General features: G+C 43.1%; 1 protein-coding gene and 1 pseudogene across 1 annotated transcript in view; one reads left to right on the plus strand and one right to left on the minus strand.

The window, feature by feature from the left end:
* Positions 1-19405, plus strand: part of LOC138487326 (autism susceptibility gene 2 protein-like) — a 2615289-nt gene that overhangs the window by 1387709 nt on the left and 1208175 nt on the right. The window lies entirely within an intron of this gene.
* Positions 6042-19405, minus strand: part of LOC138489529 (poly(rC)-binding protein 2-like) — a 94945-nt pseudogene continuing 81581 nt past the window's right edge.

The raw sequence follows: 19405 nt of genomic DNA on the forward strand, positions 1-19405 counted from the left end.
GCATTGTATTGTGTAGTGTACATTTTGTGTGGGTGTGCATGTGAATGTGAGAGTGAATGAGGAATGCTTGATGTTGTATGAATGTCAATGCATGTGTGCTGGTTTTTGGAGCACACATCTGATGGGTGCTGGGGTACAGCAGCCTAGAGGACATAGTTTTTTACTGTGGCATGGCATTGTTGTATTGGGCATCAAGAGTCAAGACAGCACAACGTGTGTTCTGATGTGGTCCTGACCTACCTACATCAGGCTAGTCTGGACCTTTTTTTTATGCTGGCATCACATTTTCTAATTGGCAGCCAGTTTGAAAGTAGCATGAGGAGTGTTTTTTATATTATACTGGCCTGTACTGGTTGGACAAATCTGGGCATGTTTTTCTGGTGGCATCAAGGGTGAAGTCAGCATGATGAGTGTTTTTTTATGTATGGCATATGTTAGTGATGTCAGTCTAGGCATTTATTTTACTGTTGCATGCCATTTTTGTACTGAGCATCACAAGGGTAAAGCAATGTGGTGAGTATTCTTACATGCTACTTGCCTACATTGGTGAGGCCTGTCTAGACATTGGTATTTTACATTAGCATATACCGTTTGTTTTTTATTTACTAAGGATCAATGTAAATGACACCTTGTTGAGCATTCTTATGTGGTACTGCCTTACATTGGTGGGTCCAATCTGGACATATTTGTATCTGGGCATCACAAGGGTAAAGGTAATGTGATGAGTATTCTTATGTGGTACTGGTCTAAATGGGGGAGGCCATTCAGAACATACTTTTTAACTCTGGCTTGTTTTGGTACATGCATCTAGGGTAACAACAGCATGATGTGTGTTGTTACATGGTACATGCCAATATTGATCCAGCTAGTCTGAACATGTTTTCGAACTCTGGTATGGCATTTGTTACTGGTCATATAGGGCAATGCCAAAAAGGATGAGGATGAATACATAGGTAGAACGGCCTATATTGGTGAAACCAGTCTGGCTATATGCTCTTATTCTGGCATGACATTTATTCCTTAGCATTAAAGGTAAAGGAAACATGATAAGTGGTATTACATGTCCAGGCAGGACTACATTGGTGCAGCTAGTATGAGTATATTATCACATTTTGACATGGTGTAAAATCAAAATCTGGTAACTGTACTACAAACAAGATAAGACCAATAGACACGGAGATGAGTATAAACAACAGATTTGATTCGCTTCAAGCAGACTCAGGTTCTACACAACAATAGCTGTGCAGAAGTGAGCAATTTACAGTAAGGAAAATGCATCTTATTTGCAACCCAGTTTACATGAGTTCTGCTGCGAGTGCGATGTCATAGGTGTCAGAGATAGTTTACAGCTGACTGCTACGTATAGGGTTTTCTGTGAAAACATACATTTGTCAATGATTTCATGCTTGTACATTCTAGCTATCTGACCTTACAAGACAACAGACAGTTCTCACTGAAAGGAGACATTCCTACCAATTTTATCTTTTGTTTTCATGATCGAGGGTTAATGTGCAGCGGCATGTTTTACAGTTTCTTTAGGATAACCCTTTCCTGCTACAAACAGAATGGAACAGAACATCTGCTGTGTCATAAACTATTCTTATTATTAGTACGTGCATTTGTGAGACCTACGCAATTAACAGCTGTAGACAGAAATGTCTTATTGCGCTTGGTCCGGCCTGTGCAAGATCCAAGGCTGTAATAACAATTAAATAATTTCTTTGCAGAACATTTCTATGTGGCTCAGCACTCTTGTGCGGCGAACATATTCCTTTCAGCTCTAAATCAGAGATTTTGCAAGATGGAGTGAGCACATGAAACAAAATGGGGGAGCTTAAGTCTAACCTGAATAAATGCATTTTTACAATGTCATTTTTTACTGTACTTCAAGTGGGTAAACCAACATGATGTGTGTTGTTATGTGTTCAAACTTTATTTCACTGTGTAGTGGCATTTCTTGCTGGGTCTCAAGGGTAAAGCAAAAATGATGAGTCTCATGACATGGCTAGAGACTCAGCCACCACTGACTTTATTGGAGAAGCTTGTCTGAACATGTTTTCTAAGAGTGGCATGGCATTCTTTAGTGAGCATCAAGTCTAAGGCAAAAATAAGTGTTAATACAGGAAAGACTGTCCTACAATGGTGTAGCCAGTCTAGATATATCATCTTCCTTCACCGTGACATTTCTTTACTGGCATCTGTCAGCCGCAGGTCAAACATGATGCCTTGAGTGGCGGGACAACTTGATGAGGTAAGGCCAGTCCCTCTGGGGCTCCACAATGACCCAGAGGAATATAACAAAGCACTCTGACAATAAGTGTAAGTCCAGGGAGGAAAAGGCAAGTGTCTGAAAAACCTTCTAAGGATCTCCTGGATGCAGAAAGAAGCATCCAATTGGTAAGGTTGAGATGTCTCCAGTGAAATCGGGATATGGACTAAGAATCACAGCATTTTAAAGAGGCAGATTCCAGGAAAGACAGGGAACAGGGTGGAGCCCAAACAAAAGAAGGTAAGGATTAACTAATTACAGTGAAAGGAAAAGGATGCTGAAGAGGAAGAGAGTAGTCACTCAAGGCAGTGGTAGAATCACAGAGCATTGAGACGCAGAGGAAGCGAGCGCTGCCGAGCGTCTTCTCTTCCGGATCGCGCTCGGATTGGATTGGCCATGCACCGACACGTCACTACATTCGTGACATAGGTGCGATGGCTGTAAAGGAAAGGCCCTGTTCCCATCTCTCCAGTGACAGGCACTACGAAGTACCACTGTGACAGCATCATGGGTATAGCCAGCATGATGAGTGTTCTTAAGCGGCTATACTAGCTTACATGGTGTGACAGCCTGGACATTTGATGTTACTTTGGCATGGCATTGTGAATTGGCAAAGCCAACAGGAATATGGTCTAATATGATAATTCTAATATATATTGGTGCAGCCTCCATGGACACGTATTGTACAGCCAGCATAAACATGTTTTTTATGCTGTGCATATATTGTGGGAAAAGGCTTCATAAATATGAGTTGGAAAGTGCTCCTGTGCAATGTTGGTGACTTGCACCTACTGCATATGTCCATGTTTTACCCTTTAAGGTCCATTGGAAAATCGTCTAACTTTTTAGCCATTTTATCATAGAAAGGGTGCTGTAAATTCATCATGCTATTGTTCTAGGGGGAGAGCCCCCCCCCCCGCCTCCTTGAACCATATTCAGGTTTTTTTGGGCTCTCCCCTATGCTCAGTCTCTCTTGCATATTCGTGATGAATATTTATAACACTCGTATTAAAAAATTCACCAGTCACCACCGACTTTTGGAAGGGAGGAAGGAAGCAGTTAGGAGGGGAGTACGATTGTAGCAGGGCTGAAACATTAACGTGAGAAAAGCAATATTGAACTTGAAGATTTTCATTAGTGCTAGCTTTTGTCCATTACAGCCTCAATGTGTCCTCGCCGACTTCTCCGCCCCGTAGGTCAGATGAGGGCCTAAAACTAGAACAAATGACAGCTCTTAAGTCAGTAGCACTTACACTGTTAGGCCTAACATTGCTAATGAATGTCCCTTTTTGTCCTCATTTTAAAGACACCGTGATTCATTTCATGTTTTGGTGTACCAGGTATTGTAGTATTCACTGCAGCACCATCTCGCCTATTGTCAAAGCTAGAGATGTTAATCAGTAACTGCCCAACCTTCTATATAGTCAATGATTCAGCTTTTGATATGGGCTGTTCAGTCATGTTTATGTACCATGTTGAAATTAAGACTAAGAGTGCAGTAACATTCATTTTCTTTGCTTCTTGTGATCATAATGTATTACTTTTTTTCATTCATTATCTCTTTATATTTATATCAGCTTGTTTTGTTCTGTAGCAATTTGTTGAAATAAAGTATGCTTGCCTTGACTTGACCAGCTCTTAAGTCCACAATGCTACAGTGGGGTCATGCCAAGCACACAGATCACCCGATTGAAATCTCCTCTGCCTGCTTTTCTCCCGTCGTGAGTTTCTTTACACGTTACACCTACATGCACTTAGGAATGAACAAGAGATCGATAGTGCTTCTCAGCAACACCCATCAACTTATGCGCTGCTATGCGCTACCCTTAAGCACGCTTTGACTGGTGAAGCAGAGTAAGGAAGGTGAAGAGGGAAACGAGGAGACAAGTAAGCGTGAGGTATCTGTGAAAAGTTTAACTATTGTATGGCTGGCCTGCTGCAGGCTTTGCAATGGAATAGGGTGCATGTATTTCTAAGGATTCTCTAGGGAGCATGGCCGCAACATTGCCATCAGACTTAGAAAGGGAATTGTATGGGGATATAGAAGCGTGTCTTCTAGAAGGATGGGGTGAGATTATGCGCCGCTGCAGATAGCTTTTCTTACGCAAACTTTGGGGCCGTACTCCAATGTCAAGGTTGCAACTGTCGATGGGGAATAGTAAGCAATGGAAGGGAAAGGGATGCTGGAACGGGATTACCCATCCTGATCAGGGGGGAACGGGAGATCACTGTTACCTTCTTCTCTTCAATTCGCCAAAGTAGACACTTGCTGGCGCCCACTACATTTGCTAGTGTAGACTCATTGACAGTAAGCTTGCACATGAGGGTGTGATTCACTTGTTATCACCTGAAAATCACACGAACGATATTTCACCATCTCCCAGTCCCTATTGTCACTGCACGGATACCTACATTTTAAATATTTCAAACTGATGTGCCAGGGAGGTCATTTTACCAAAATGCCAAGGGTAGCAGACGTGACATCACATGACCCTTGACATCTGACGACGCCACAAAAAGTGATGCCTTTTGACCCCACCGCCCACGTGGCATCACAGGAAGTGATGGCACACGACCTTTCACCCCTTGACAAAACAGAAAGTGGCAACATTTTTGAATACATCAGAAACATGAGACCACATATGAGGATGCAATCGCCTGGAGCAATATCATTTCTGCTGCTGTCGCAGACGCCTGTCCTCCAGTTACCAGATCTTAAACTATCAGTCTTTGGTCCCTGACCTACCCTCCCTCCCCAAATCCCCCAGTCTCCCCCTCCTCTGCCTGCACATTAGGCTATCTTCCAATCTGGATTCCCCTCTACATTCATCGCTCACGCAGTCAGTCATTCATGTACTATGAAATCTCAAACTCGCGACTCGCGTATGCTTCATCAGCCTTAGGGGCACAACAGAACCTACATTTGTGGGGTCTACCCTTCAAATGTTGGGAGAGGCGCTAACTTCAGAGATGGTGGGGGAGGGGAACACCTATTTGTGTGGTGGGCATCTAACTTCTTTATGCATTCTAAAAATACTATTGCAGTGCAGCTTCAATGTTATAAGCAGTTAACTCTTTCCTTTAAGTATGAAAGCACCCACTTGCGGACTGCTGTGAGAATGAGTAGTCTCCGGTCCCCTCTCTACCCTTCAAATCACTCCCCTAGCTTGCAATCTGTTTTGTAGGGTGTAGGGGAACTCATGAAAAAAAAAAGTACAATAGTTGCAAGTCACTAAAAGTGCACAGGCACATTTCCCAATGCTTTGACATGCCGGTCACTGGAACATATGTCAGAAATAAAGGTGTATGCAGCAGGAGAAAATATATACATGGAAACTAGACAGTAGCGTCGATGTAAATTCCTTTAATAGTCTATTGGGGTTAGAAAAGTGATTTAATTTAGCACAGCTGTCAATCACCACTCCTCAAGCTATTAGTAAAAGAAAGTAAAATACTGAATCAGATGCTTTTTAGGCCCAAATTGGGCATAGGCAGAAATTGAGTAATTTTCAAAATTAGGGGTGCGGGTAAAACTCAATTAGCTATTTGTTACAAAGCACAGTTGGTTTGGCATTAGACTGTGCACAGAGGAAAGTTTACAAGTGTATCTAATAAATGCATATCCGTGAACTAGGTATGCATCACGATTTGGGCAAGGACCCTTTTTCCAGACCCAGGCTCTGAGGACCTGGCTTTTGGGTCCACGTTCTGCACACCTTCCCTGGGCAAGCATGTGTTGAAGGTTATACTGAGCCAAATGAAAGGTGTGATCTTATAATGCTGTGGTTAGAAAGGTCACTTCCTGTCCTGGCCAGTCAGCTCCAGTTTTCACAAATTCAAAACACATGCTAACTGATATCCTAGACTCGGCTTCTAGGCACGCAGTCGTGTAGAGAGGATTTGCAGGAGGAGGTTCTTGCTCTTTTCTAGCAGCGTTCATCCACTCAAGCAGTCTGTACCAAAAGGCCAGGAAGCATAGGGCCACTGAGGGTGATCCAATTTACCTATCCGCCCATCCTATGGCCTTGTGCCTGTCAAAAATATATAATATCAAGGGCAAGCCCTATGCCAACAGATAAGGAGTTGTGAAATGTAAAACGTGACTTATTTTTTGCAAGAACTTTTTTGCCAGCTTTTTATGCCACTTACAGACTTGTGTGCTAGCCACTGCTGCATGATATGTACCCTCTTGGGAGGATAGCTCAGGGGCAACGTGCTCGCCTTGGAAGCAAGAGGACATGGAGCAACACAGATTCGATCCCTGGGTCCACGCTTAGAAAACTCTGGGTATTAAGTGTGTTATAAATAACCTGTCATATCATATCACAAATATCGGTCCAACACATGCCTGATGAACATTGCTCATCTCATCTTGAGATGGTGGCAGACGACTAAGATACATCTGTTATATCTAGTAGCTGGCCATACACACTGGATGCTTGTCAGTGTCAAATAAACATAACACGGGTTATCCACAAATGATTTTTCTGTGGTTTAAACAGAATTAGTGGCACCTCACCTTTCATGTTGGCTATGCCCATGTATGTCCATGCTGGTTCCAGCAACACATGCGAGTATTCCCATATAGGAACATATCATCACATTCATACTCATTCACCCACCAGTCTACTCATTGCATTCTCTACACAGGCACACACCCAGGCACAACATTAAAAAACACACCATCACATTCATACTCATTCACCCACCAGTCACTCACTCACTCACACCTTTTCTTACATCCACCCATTGCATTCTCTACACAGGCACACACCCACCCACCCAGAACATTCAAAAACACACATCATATCACATTACTTCTCATTCACCCACCATTCACATGCATACATCTGACACGCACTTCACACATGCAGCAAAATACACATCATATATCCTTTATTTGAATCCTTCTTACCTTTTTCTTGCACCTTCGGTCTGTCCTTCCAGGGCACCGTCGGCTCCTCCGTGCTGCTCACAAACAGGAATCAGGAAGCTGCAAGAGCTTTCTGGTTTCTGTATGTGAGCTGCAAGGAAGCCGAGGGAGAAGGGCTTGGAGCTGACCGTGACATGTGGCACATGTCACGGTAAGTTCCCAATCCAACCCCTACTGAGCGCCTCTCCGGCCCAGCCTTCACCATGATGGGTGAGGACTGGAGTGGGGACCCACCAGACCTGGTGTGGTGGAGGCCTCTGCAAGGTGGGGGCTTCAGGGCCCTCCGCTACACCAGGTGCTTCCATTTTCCCCCCAAAAGACATTTTTTTAAATTATTTTAAATCATAGGGGTCGCAAAGGACTCCTAAGGGGTTGCAAACTGTGACTCAGGGGTCGCAGTTGTGATCCCTGGCAACCCCCAAAGGACGTCCCTGTGATTTGTATTGGATCTTGGAAGGTCTTCACAATGATTGTCCTAAAATAGTTATATCATTAGAAGGTTTTTTGTTACAAATAACGTCTTTCATGAATATCTTTTCTTATTGTTAAATTTTTAAGGGTATCAGGAAGCACATTTTTTTAACTGTCTTTTTTTTCATGTACTGCATAATCCATTCACTTGAACAGCCACTTAAATCATACATTCCCGCAAGAGACTAGGGGCCTAATTCACAGACTGTTTTCCAATGGGGTTTTGTCATTATAAAACGCTTCTGTGAATTAAGAGCTAGGTTACATGTTATTCCAATAATACAGCCCACCTCCTGAGCAGCGTGAGCATTCCTCTGCGAACACTTCTTTTGCTTTCAGTAGATCTACCCAGTTTATATGGCAATATCAGAATATCCTTGATCACTAATATGCAAGTGCTCCTATGTCTGGCACATGTTCCCAGCAAAGTGATAGGTTGCCTCCAGCAGACAGCATTCTTTACAATATTGTGGCCTCTTGTTATAAGGGCATACATTAATGATGTTCTGCAGAGCGCTAAGGTGAATAATCTTAAGAGAGAATTTCAGCCACTAAGCATCCAACTTTCACCACTGCATACCTTTTCTACCTCTTCACAGTCTTGGGATAAAGAAGTAAGTTTGGCTCATCTTGTCATAAGAAAATGATTCCTCTGATGCTACCACATTTTCTATGGGAGCCATGATTTAGTGAAATGGTGAAATGAGGAGCCTTCATATTGCAACTGCTAAATGTACAATATGGTTGTGCCAGGCACAATGTAGGAGCTTGTACCCATATGTAGAGGAGAATGTGGACACATCATCCCTAGCTCCCACACCCTCACCTCCATCATATTGGAACAGCAGGAGGAGAGCCCTCTGTAGGACACCAGATATTGTCCCAATACTGGATAGAGTGTATGAGAGAGAGATGATATGCACTCAGAAAACCATATTGAATGTGCCCTTGCACTGAGAGGGTGGAGGGATGTCTGCAAACACCATTGGACAGCGAAGAACTATAAGTGAAATCTGATGAGAACAGAGTGGCATCATGAGGGAATGATACAAAGACGCACTGAAACTATATGCAAATGCATAAAGAATGAAGATGTAACTGAAGTAACAAGGGAAACAAGTAATCAAATATGAAGAAATCCTATGCACCAAAGAAATAAGTGAGAAGAGATGAAGTGAATGTACATACACAGAAATGCAAGGTAGCTGAGACATATAGAAGCTTGCTGCAGAAGCAAACATAACGTGGCTAAGGTGGCCATGATGGAAAGATGTACATCGGACTTGTGTTGAAACAAGTCAAGCTACCTCAGAGACAGACAGGTCTGCAGAGCCAGGAGACGCTGGAAAAACAGCTTTGTGTGAGGAATAAATAGTAGTATATTGGCCTGGGATCAAGGATGCCACATCAAGAAATAATTGCAAGGCACAAAGGGAGTCAAGAAGATAAGCCATGTACATAAGACATATTTCTCTTAGATTAAGCACAGAAGAAAACATCTGCAAAGTGCCAAGTATTGGGCAATTAGAGATGAGAAAAGCCTATGTAAAGTGGTGTGAGCAAGTCTTAAGAGGTTGAGAGGAGTAATAACACCCAGCTTAATTAAATCAAATAGCAGTAAATAAAAGGTAGAAATGGACAAAATTGTGGTCTCCTCACACATGACTCAGAAGTTGAAAACAAGGGCTATTCATTAAGCTCCAGGCGAAAATAATGTTGTACCTACACTCCCTTGAAAATCCCAGTACAGAGAACAAGCTGCAAGATCAACTATAAAGAAGAAGCTTTGTCTTCAGGCCAGACCGATGAGAGATGATGGACTAATTGGGAAAATGAGTAATAGTCTGACGTTGCTCTCTGAACATGAGTTTTGTTTTGCTTATGTGCTGCTAATGAGCCGAAAGTCCAAGGTTGAAAGAGAATGCCAACCAACCAGAGAGTATATGTAGCAACATGTTATATAATGTTGCAAAGGCCAACCCACTGATGTTTTTCTGCTATAATCTGTATTATATTATACATATTTAGAAGTGGTCCAAGGATGCCTAGTAGATAAGGGGCATCCAGTAATATTACTAATACTTATTTGATATATAGGCATATATGTTCTCTCAACCAATCCCTCCCTTTAATAGGTTTTACAGTTTGCCACGTAGTATGACGTCATAGATGATGTACGTTGAGGTATAAAATCTTTGTGCAATCAAAATTGAAGTGTGGGTGTGTGGCGTACAGTTTGTTTTTCCCCAGACTGCCCTACTTTATTTTAAGATGATAATAAAGTAGTACGTTGCCATGTTCTTTGAGTCTGTCCGGTTATTTGGGTCTGAGATCTTTTTTGGTCATTCCATCTAGCACATGAAATGCTTCAAGGTGCTAGAGCACACACAAAATAAAACATGCCCTCACCAGGAGCTTGTGGCACATTGTATGTGTTTGCACCAACATCCTCAACTGAAGGTGCATGCTTACACTGTGGCAGTGTCACTTGCCACACAGGTTATTCCTGGTGCCTGCCCAAGAATTTGGGGCAGGGCATGAGGATGAAACCACAAAGGTTTATGTAATGACTAAATCCCCACCCTACCAGACCTGTAGGAAACACTTCTTGGTCCAAATGTAAACCACTTCCTAGGTGGTCTACAGTCTGTAAACTCCTTCGAGGTGTGTATCATTGGTCCATGTTCACTAATGGGAACTTGAATTGAGTATCACTTCATGTGCAAGGACAGACCTCTGAAAATGAAATCCTGTCAAGGGATCCCTTCTTGTGCACAGGGTTTTATAGAAAGACCCAGAAGTAGAGGGAAGCTGCAATGTTAGCATGAACACTATAAATGTTATTAGCAAGTGTGAACGAATGACAAGCGTAAGATAAACCCTGACCTCATCAGTACCTACTCCTCTACAGCCAACATACATATCACAGCCTGGGTCAATACATCCTAGCACCATAGACAATTGAGCCTCCAATTTGGACACAAACGCCTCTATGTTCTTGAGACAGGACACCTAAAAGCTGACCTGCATGCAGAGCTCAGGGTATTTCAGGTCTACACGCATCAACACACCAGCAAAGCTATCTTGCATTCTCTCCTCTCGCCACACAAACCTCTTGCTCTCTCCCCTCTTTTTGACCTGCCAAGGCACCTTCATGGGAACATGCAAATGGCAGCAGAGCGAAATCTAAATCTCAATAAGCTACAACAATAACAACACTTGTTGTGGTGTGTATGCTTGTATGAGTGTTCTAACTGAAGTGTGTTCACTCTTACTTCCACTAGAACCTAAGTGCATAACAATGCCACCTGTGCATATAACACAGTGGTAGTCATAGTAAGTGGGGTCATGGGCGCGCAGCATAGGTCCTTTTGCTGCAGGATCTGCGGTACTTCCTCTTTTTGCCCTCTCTGACACTGTGCCTATCCATACGGTGACATGGCAGAGGCCCTCAGATGCTGCAGCCACAGTGCCTTTTTTTTCAGCGGGTTGATTCGCTTTCACAAATGTGCCAGCCGATCAGTGTGGCAATCCCCTGTACCACGTCCTTCATGGGTTGGGTAGGTGTAAACCTTCAATGTGCCTACTGTATAGCTTTATCCCATACATAGATTTGTGTTGCAAGTCTGTACAAGGACCAGAGTCACCTGTTAAGTGCAACACCAAGACAAGATGCATCAACTTGTCTGCAACCATTGAACGCTGGTGACGTCAGAGAATGGGATAACGCATTGCCACGCTCCACGGTCTGAGCGGCTGCGGGTTCTGCGTGACCCATTTTGGAATCAACGGCATCAGATTAGATCCTGTTTTTTTGGTTATTGTGTGGGAAGGAGCAGCTCTGCCACACTTTGCAAGCAGCATGTGCTACACAACACATCCCTGCAGTCATTGGTAAAACCACACATTTGGGAACTGGCCCACAAGGGAGAAGTGCAGCTAGGAGAAGGCAGTGTTTTCACTGAGTCACTAAATATATAATGTTTCGATTGAATCATACATTCAAAGGAAACGAGCAATAACTTAAATCGGGTTGCCATTCTGATCCCTGCTGTGTGCATGGGACACAGGCCACTACTACCCTACTATGCTTGATCTCTGCTGTCTTGAGAGCAGGGCTCTTCTGGGTGTGCTGAAATCTTCAGCCTGCATTATCTTAAATGAGCCCTTTAATTACATTAATGGCTCCACTTAAAGTGTGTTGTTGCAGGCTGAGAAAACAGGAGGGCAGCTCCTAATAGCTTATGGATTTAATGACTGCAACCTTGAAGAGTGTTAAGCTAAAGTGAAGTTTGGAATGGCCTGTTAACAGGGTTTATTAGTTGATGACCTTCTCTGCAGCTGGACAGCAACACCCAGACTGAGGGCAGAAGTAAAGCCCTCCTGATTAGCATTTATCGCGAGACAATCTGCTGACTGATCCACGGTACTGTAAATTGCTCCCATTGGCCGTAAAGGACTATACATAATCAGGGGAACGGTGCTAGGAATGCGCCATGCGAGCAGAGCAAAGGTTAAGAGCTCGCGCACACTTGCATTAATGATGACACCTCACACATGTCCGATGATGAAAGATTCTCCTAAGAGATTGGGAGCACGTTTACTGATATATGGCGTCTTCGGGGATGTGTTATCAAAATGGATATGAGGGCTATCATCTCTAATCTTTAAAAGATGATTTTAAATTGTATGCAGCCGCCCTCTTTTATCAAACCTCCGCCGAAGGGTAATAACAGTGCTGCGTGGCATGGCCGACTTTGTCCCGTTTTAGACACGTGTTAATCCACCAGCACAACAGGCCTTGGTTTATTACGTCATCTGAAGGCTGCTTCAGAGCGGCCAGTAAATCGCATGAGTCACTGACGTGGAGGGAGGGTTTTTGACGTAGCACATAAATGTGTGGTGAACCGTCCACCTGGCAGCTAGCAGGCCCCACACATACAGACTTTGGAGGGTCTGGTAACAAAAAAAAAACAAAGAGGGTAGCCATGCCCAAAGTCCAACCTGAGGTGGGGGGCTGCTAACTTGAGATAGGGGCACACACTTTGCATGTGACGGCAATGTCCAATGGCAGGAAACCTGGGTCTCATCAGATGTTTTGTTGTTTCTAATTCCCATGAACGCTAACCAGCATAACCATTGCTAAGTGACCATGGGCCTTGTAAGTCAAACATATAGATGGCTACATGTTGCTTTCTTGGATCATCTAATTTGGTTCAGTGAATGAATGTACATCAGCACACGTCAAATACAGATGTCATCTTTTCAATGATTGTGCGTGTGCGCGCACACCGGCACACACTATTTAATTCACTACCATGCGCGTTTACCTTCAATGATTGATCATACTTTGCCGGTTCCACTTGTTTCCTCCCCGGCATATTTGGACCTTTTGTCGTAACTGCAGCTTTTCCTGTATTGCGCGACCTCGCAACAGCGCTAATTGGTCTCTTATGCACACCCTCATGTAAAGCAGTAACCATGCCACAGTGAAGGAACTGATCAGGATTGGTAGCTGCAGAATGAATGCAAAACTTGGCCATGGTGGTTTAACAGGGATGGAAGCCGACCGAAATGTTAGAATTGGTGGCGTACTAGAGGGGAACATACCAAAATAGAGAATGCAAAAATGAGGCCGAAAATACCAAAATTCGACACCCCATTTTGAATACATATATCTGTGGGGGGTTGGGGGGGTTAAGTAAATACAAATGTGTACGGGTATTGGGGAGGCTGCAGGGGATCTCCCCCGCATATATGTGGTAAAAAGGTGTACAAAAAAAATCAGTATTTTCCACCACAGCATTTTATGTTCGCAGTCTCCACATAGATCCCCGGTAGAGCCGGCACAGGACATTCACTCAGCTGGAAATATATTAAGAGTAACCCACCGTTACTTACATGTGTCTCACATATTAGGGCAGTTTGAGATCTTGAGGGGCATCAGGCCTTCTCTTTGGACTAGATCTGGGACCCCAGCACAGACCTAGTGGTGCCAAGAAGTTCATCTCTAATTACTGCAGATGTTTGAACTTTTCTTTTTTTTAACTTTGCAGCATGCAGCCATGTCTCAAAGTGCTCAAAAGAACCCAATGCTTTAAGTGGGCCGGGCCGGCCAGGGCCAGGCCCCGGCAGTTTCCTAACAGTGGGGTTGAAACGGGATCCTACCGGGCCCCGCCCCCCCGGTCCCACCACAACATTGGTGGGCACATTATCCCGCTGCCACTGCGACGGTGTGCCTGGCTGACACTTCTGTCAGTGACTGTAAATTCCTCTGGTGAACAAGGAAGTTACTGTCCCTTTGTTTCCCCAGGTCGCCGAGGCGTCTTTAACCCTCGGCAAACCTGGGAATTCGTTGACATATTTCTATGTTAATAAAAGATGGCTTGAAAAGTACACAATTCAAGCGATCTTTTATAAAACTTTGCCGACGGACAAAGACGCCTCAGCGTTTGTCCGTCGGCAAAGCTTTATGAAAGATGGATTGAATTGTGTACTTGTCAAGCCATCTTTTATAAACATAGAAATGTTTTAAAAAGATGGCTTAAAAAGTATGCATACCATAAGGTATGTGTGTGCGTACCTTACTATGGTGTGTGCATGTTGCAAGCTATCTTGAAGTACACAAACCATAGTAAAGCATACAAACAGATATATAAAAGTAAGCATTTATATATTTGTGTGCAGACCTTACTATGGTTTGTGTACTTTTCAAGCCATATTTTATAAACTTAGAAATATGCTACATATTTCTATGTTTCGAAAAGATGACTTGCATAGTACACAAACCATAGTAAAGTAGGCACATAAATAAATAATATTTATATATATTTGTGTGCATACCTCACAGTTTGAATACTTTTTTAGGGAACGCCCATCCCTCAAACCACACCCCCAAATGAGGGCCCCCCTCGATTTCTTACCCCACTTAAAGCCCTGGAAAAACCTGTAATGCAGCATATGAGAGCTATATAAAGCCCCAGTGTAAAACACTTGACCATGTCCGCTCCTCAATAGATTGGTGTTATGATGGCAGCTTGATGAACGTTCATTCCTCTTCTGACAAAAATGGAAAGATCCCCACTGGCCCTTATTCAGAGTGGGAGCAATAGCAAGTGCCAAGAGGCTGTCATGATGGGATACGTTGTGCCAGGGTCGGACTGCAGCAAAATATTGTCTCGGCACCAATTAAAAAGTGGCCTACAGTTACAAATGGCAATTCATTCCTTTTGCGACAGACTGTTTGAATAGTACCCAAGGCAGAGGTTTTGGATAAAACGTGATTTTAAAGAATGTTTATGTTGGACATCAAAATTGCTTGTTTTAGCATTACTAAGAATTCCAGCATCATTTCTTTCAAGATACACTTCAAAATTGCAATATTTACTCTTTTTTGCCAGATTTATTCCAGAAGATCATTTAATTTAAGTACTTGAAACAACCATTTCTCAGTAACTCCATAGGGAGTACGTTGTGAGAGCGGCTGGTAAGCCGTGTGGTTCCTATAAAGGTTTTGTGTTCAGTAAACGTTTGGATCCAAATGTCCTTGGATCACTTGAATTCGCCAGCTCCTGGCAATCAATACTAATTACTTGATTCAAGACACAGATATTTATATTACCGAGGTCTAACAGTGGTGCCCGCATTTTCTCTTCACCTATTCAGTAACAATGGTCAAAACTAATAGCCACATGGTGAAGTTACTCATCAAACTGGCCCACAGTGGCCAAAAAAGTGGCCTACTATGGCCCAAAAACCTGGCTCACACCAGCATTTTGCATTTTGGGTTCGGCATTTCCCTATTGTCTTATAGGCCAGTACAAGCCTGCGTTGTGCTACATAACACAACTTGACAGTGCATTACCTTTCGGTGTGATATATCAGAGAGCTCAAGATTGTATTATAAAGTTGTATGGTTTCTTGGCTGTAAAAATTCTTTTTTTGATTTAAATGTTCATTGTTTGCCAGCTGTAAAATGCTGAGACAAACCGTGTCTGTCTTTTTGCACACACAAATAAAATATATACCAATGCAACAAAAAAACATGGGATATCATCAAAGCATGCCACAGAGTTGTAAGGACACTTGATGATTTCCGCATACATTACATGTTGATTTCGGTTGAACATCATCAGGATAGCAGACAAGAGACTGCAAATGCACACAGGTACAGTTCTGAAATGGGAGATTTTCATACTCTATTTTCTGTAGGTGGAAGTAGAATGTTTTTGGGAAGTAAAAAGATAATTTGCATTCCAAGTGGGAGTATTTCTAGGTGAGTGAAAATGTATATTAACTCTAAAACAGATTTACTTTTGCAATCCATACATGTATAGTATACATACATACATGCATGCATATGTTAGGATGGCCTCCTCTCTTCTAAGCATATCTGGCAAACTTGCTTCCCATTTGAAACAACTCTCTAGCCCAGAGTACAATGTTCTCCTCGGTATAGTGGATGCATCCCTCATTGAAGGTGAATAAGTTGAAGACAGGTCTCATACGATCCCTTCTCAGAAAATCCTTGCTCAAAGAGGACCTTGACAACTACAACCTATCACAAGCATCCAGTTCATCAGGGAGCTTATCAAGAAAGTAGTTGCAATCCAACTATTTGAACACATGTTGAACACATCTACCATCTTGGCTTCCTCCACGATTACCAGTTTGGCTCCTGCTCAAAATGCTGCAATGAAACTGCAGCCCTCGAGGTGCTGATCTATGCAATGTGAGCCACCAACAAAGGGGACTTGTGCCTCCTAGTCCTTTTAGACTCAACTGCATTCAACACAGTTTACCACCTAACATTCTTCTTCCTCGCTGAACGGAGGGACGTCCTCAGAATCTTCCTAAAATAGTTTGCGTCCTATGTATCTGGCCGTCACTAGGCCGTACAGATGGGCTCTTTCAGATCCAACCAACTCACAGTCAAGTGTAGGGTTCCCCATGGCTCCATCCTCTCCCCAATTGTCTTAAATCGATACATAGAATCCTTGGTAACTCTCCTTAATGACCCTAACATAGCCATCCATCAGTGCACTGACAACACTCTGTTGCACCTTATGGTTAGTGGCCCCCAGAACATAGCTCACCTTTACCTCTACAAAGTCCTGGCTTCTATCCAATCTTGGATGTCAAAGGCCTTTCTCAAAATGGACCCCACCAAGATCGAGTTCACCCTCATCAGTCCTCCTACCAAACAACAACTTGTGCAACAATGGCTGGATGACATACACCTGGAAGGATTCACCCCTCAGCTCTCAAACACAGCCAAATCCATTGCATCATTGTTGACAGTCACCTTTCTGTCCAAAAGCACATTGCCAAAAAGATACAAATTGCGTGGCCACAGCTCTATGCACCTTGGAAAATGACTTCCGCGTGGTGGTCCAATCCCTTCCAGATGTGTGCCATGCTCCCTGCAAGGAACCTCACCACAGTGCAGCCTACTTCCGATTTTACCACATCTCTTCATTACTGCACGGACTTCACTGGTGCCACCTCCCAACCTGGACCATATTCAAAACTGCATGTATCACTAACACAGCAGTCTCGGATGCAATACCAATATACTTGGTGGCAAAACACCACACCGGTGGAGGCTCTCACTCCTCATGTAGCACAACTATGAAAAGGTTGTGGTACTAGCCAACCTCTAAGTGAGAAGACCTGCCAGGTCCAACTATCTGGAACTCAATGCCAGCAGAGGCTCAAAAAACCCTGCAATCCTCCATTTCTAAAAAACACTAAAAAGGTGACCCTTTCAACAATCACAGGCACCCTCCTGTTGAAAAGTGCTCCACTGCTCCTGAGCTAGGTTTGCACAGACAGCAATAAAACAAAACATACAATAATAAAATAAGAATAAGATAAAATAAAGATAAAACCAATTTGCATTGACTTCTACTAAAATTCGATTGCTAGTAATTTCTGTCTGACTTGCTGTACATATTTAGCTTAAATGTTCCCAAAATATTGAATGGCATGCACCCCACCAAACTACAAATATTTGGGAAAATGTGTTTAATAGCTTACCACCATTCGTTTTCCCCTATAGAAAAAGGTGATAACACCCACACGGCAAAAACGCTTAATTTATTTACACTAAATATTAATCAAATTGGGTGCAAAGCTTTGCAAGTATTCATTTTTTTGCTTTAGCGTAAATCCATCGAGGAGGTTTTAAAACATTTATTGAAGAAGTAGTTGCCCCAGTAAAAGAAAAACGACTCCACGGGCCTGATTCATGGAATTATCTGCATGGAAAATCCGGACTTTGTGTGCCATTCTGCACACAAAACCCTGTTTGTTGATTCATGGAATAGACTGCACAGGACTTTTCCTGGGACTTGCGTGGACTGCGCGCAGGTCTGGCACACCTCTGTGTGCTAGGGTGGTCCCAGCTCTGAATTGGGATGGGCAATGGGCCTCAGAGGGCATATGACATGCATGGTATGTGTATAGGTTTGGGTTCTGTGCAAGGCTGTGTTCTGGACATGTCTGGGCCATAGGACTGGTCTAGGGCTAGAGTCTTCTCTGGTTATTGCTTATCATGAGAGCAGTTTTCCTTTGTGATAGGTTCTATCCAAACATTGCACCATCGCTCTGTGCTGGTTTGGGCTACTGCTTCTGCATTAACCTACCTGAATAAAGCACATTATGGAAAAATGTTGTACGATGGCTCTGAAATGGTATTGCTTGTCTGAGAGATCAGTGTTCAGCCTGCAGGATAGAGGTTTGAATCCCAGCTGGGCCACCTCAGCCCTGCATCCTTCCGTGTTTAAATTATTGAGTAACCTTAAATTGCATAAGAGAAATAATTATTACAGTTATTGGAAGAGGGAGGACACTCGTATGAAGATTATGTTCCTGGAACTTGCACTGGGTTTATATCGTTTCAAGGCTAATTCTAAAACCTGTGAGTGAAAGTGTCCACTTGCTCCCTGGCAATATGTGCAGTAAACCAAGGCACCCACCCTGAATCTTTGGGCAGTTTCAAGTGGACCCACGTCAACATAAAGAGGGTGCCTAGAAAGAGTGGACACCTTTCTTTATTTCTGTGTTCATAAGATGTTGTTTTCGTTTTCCAACTGTTGAAAACATGCAATTGACTTACATTATTTCTGAAAAAAAACACTCAAAGTCGCAGAAGGGCACTGGCTTACCCGGTTTCATCCACATTAACGACACAATGGCAAGTTTAATTGTGTAAGATGTCATTTTGTTTGTTTTCTTTAAATGGGGGTCCCTACCCCTGTCCCACACCCATCCCCGTTACCTCCCCCACTCTTTCCCATCCCTCCAACCCTCCACCCCATAACATATATCTATTTCCCTACCGCTCGATGAAGCCTACTGCAAAGATACTTAACGCTTTGCCATTTGTGGGGGTGAAACCACAGTAAGTGAAGGAAACCATTGTGATTTGCTTGTTTTTCATACTTTCATTGTGTCATCAGCTATGAAGCCAACCACTATGTAGTGGGTCAGCTGTCCATGTATGGTTTCATAAACATACTGCACAAGGAATGGCGATCCAAGGTACATGCTTGCGTCATGCTACGCATCGCATGTAAAATAGTGGCATGCTGCATTTGTCTTCGTTCACTTTTTTGAACGATTAAAGGCACATACTTCATGAGAATTATCTGTCTGGTATTAATTGCATTAATATTGTTCGAAAGGTTCTGGGTCACAATCTACTGTTGCCCGTGCAGATCAAACAATAT

This window comes from Ambystoma mexicanum, chromosome 9 (assembly GCF_040938575.1).
Source record: "Ambystoma mexicanum isolate Mex_15411 chromosome 9, UKY_AmexF1_1, whole genome shotgun sequence".
NCBI classification, from domain to species: Eukaryota; Metazoa; Chordata; class Amphibia; order Caudata; family Ambystomatidae; genus Ambystoma; species Ambystoma mexicanum.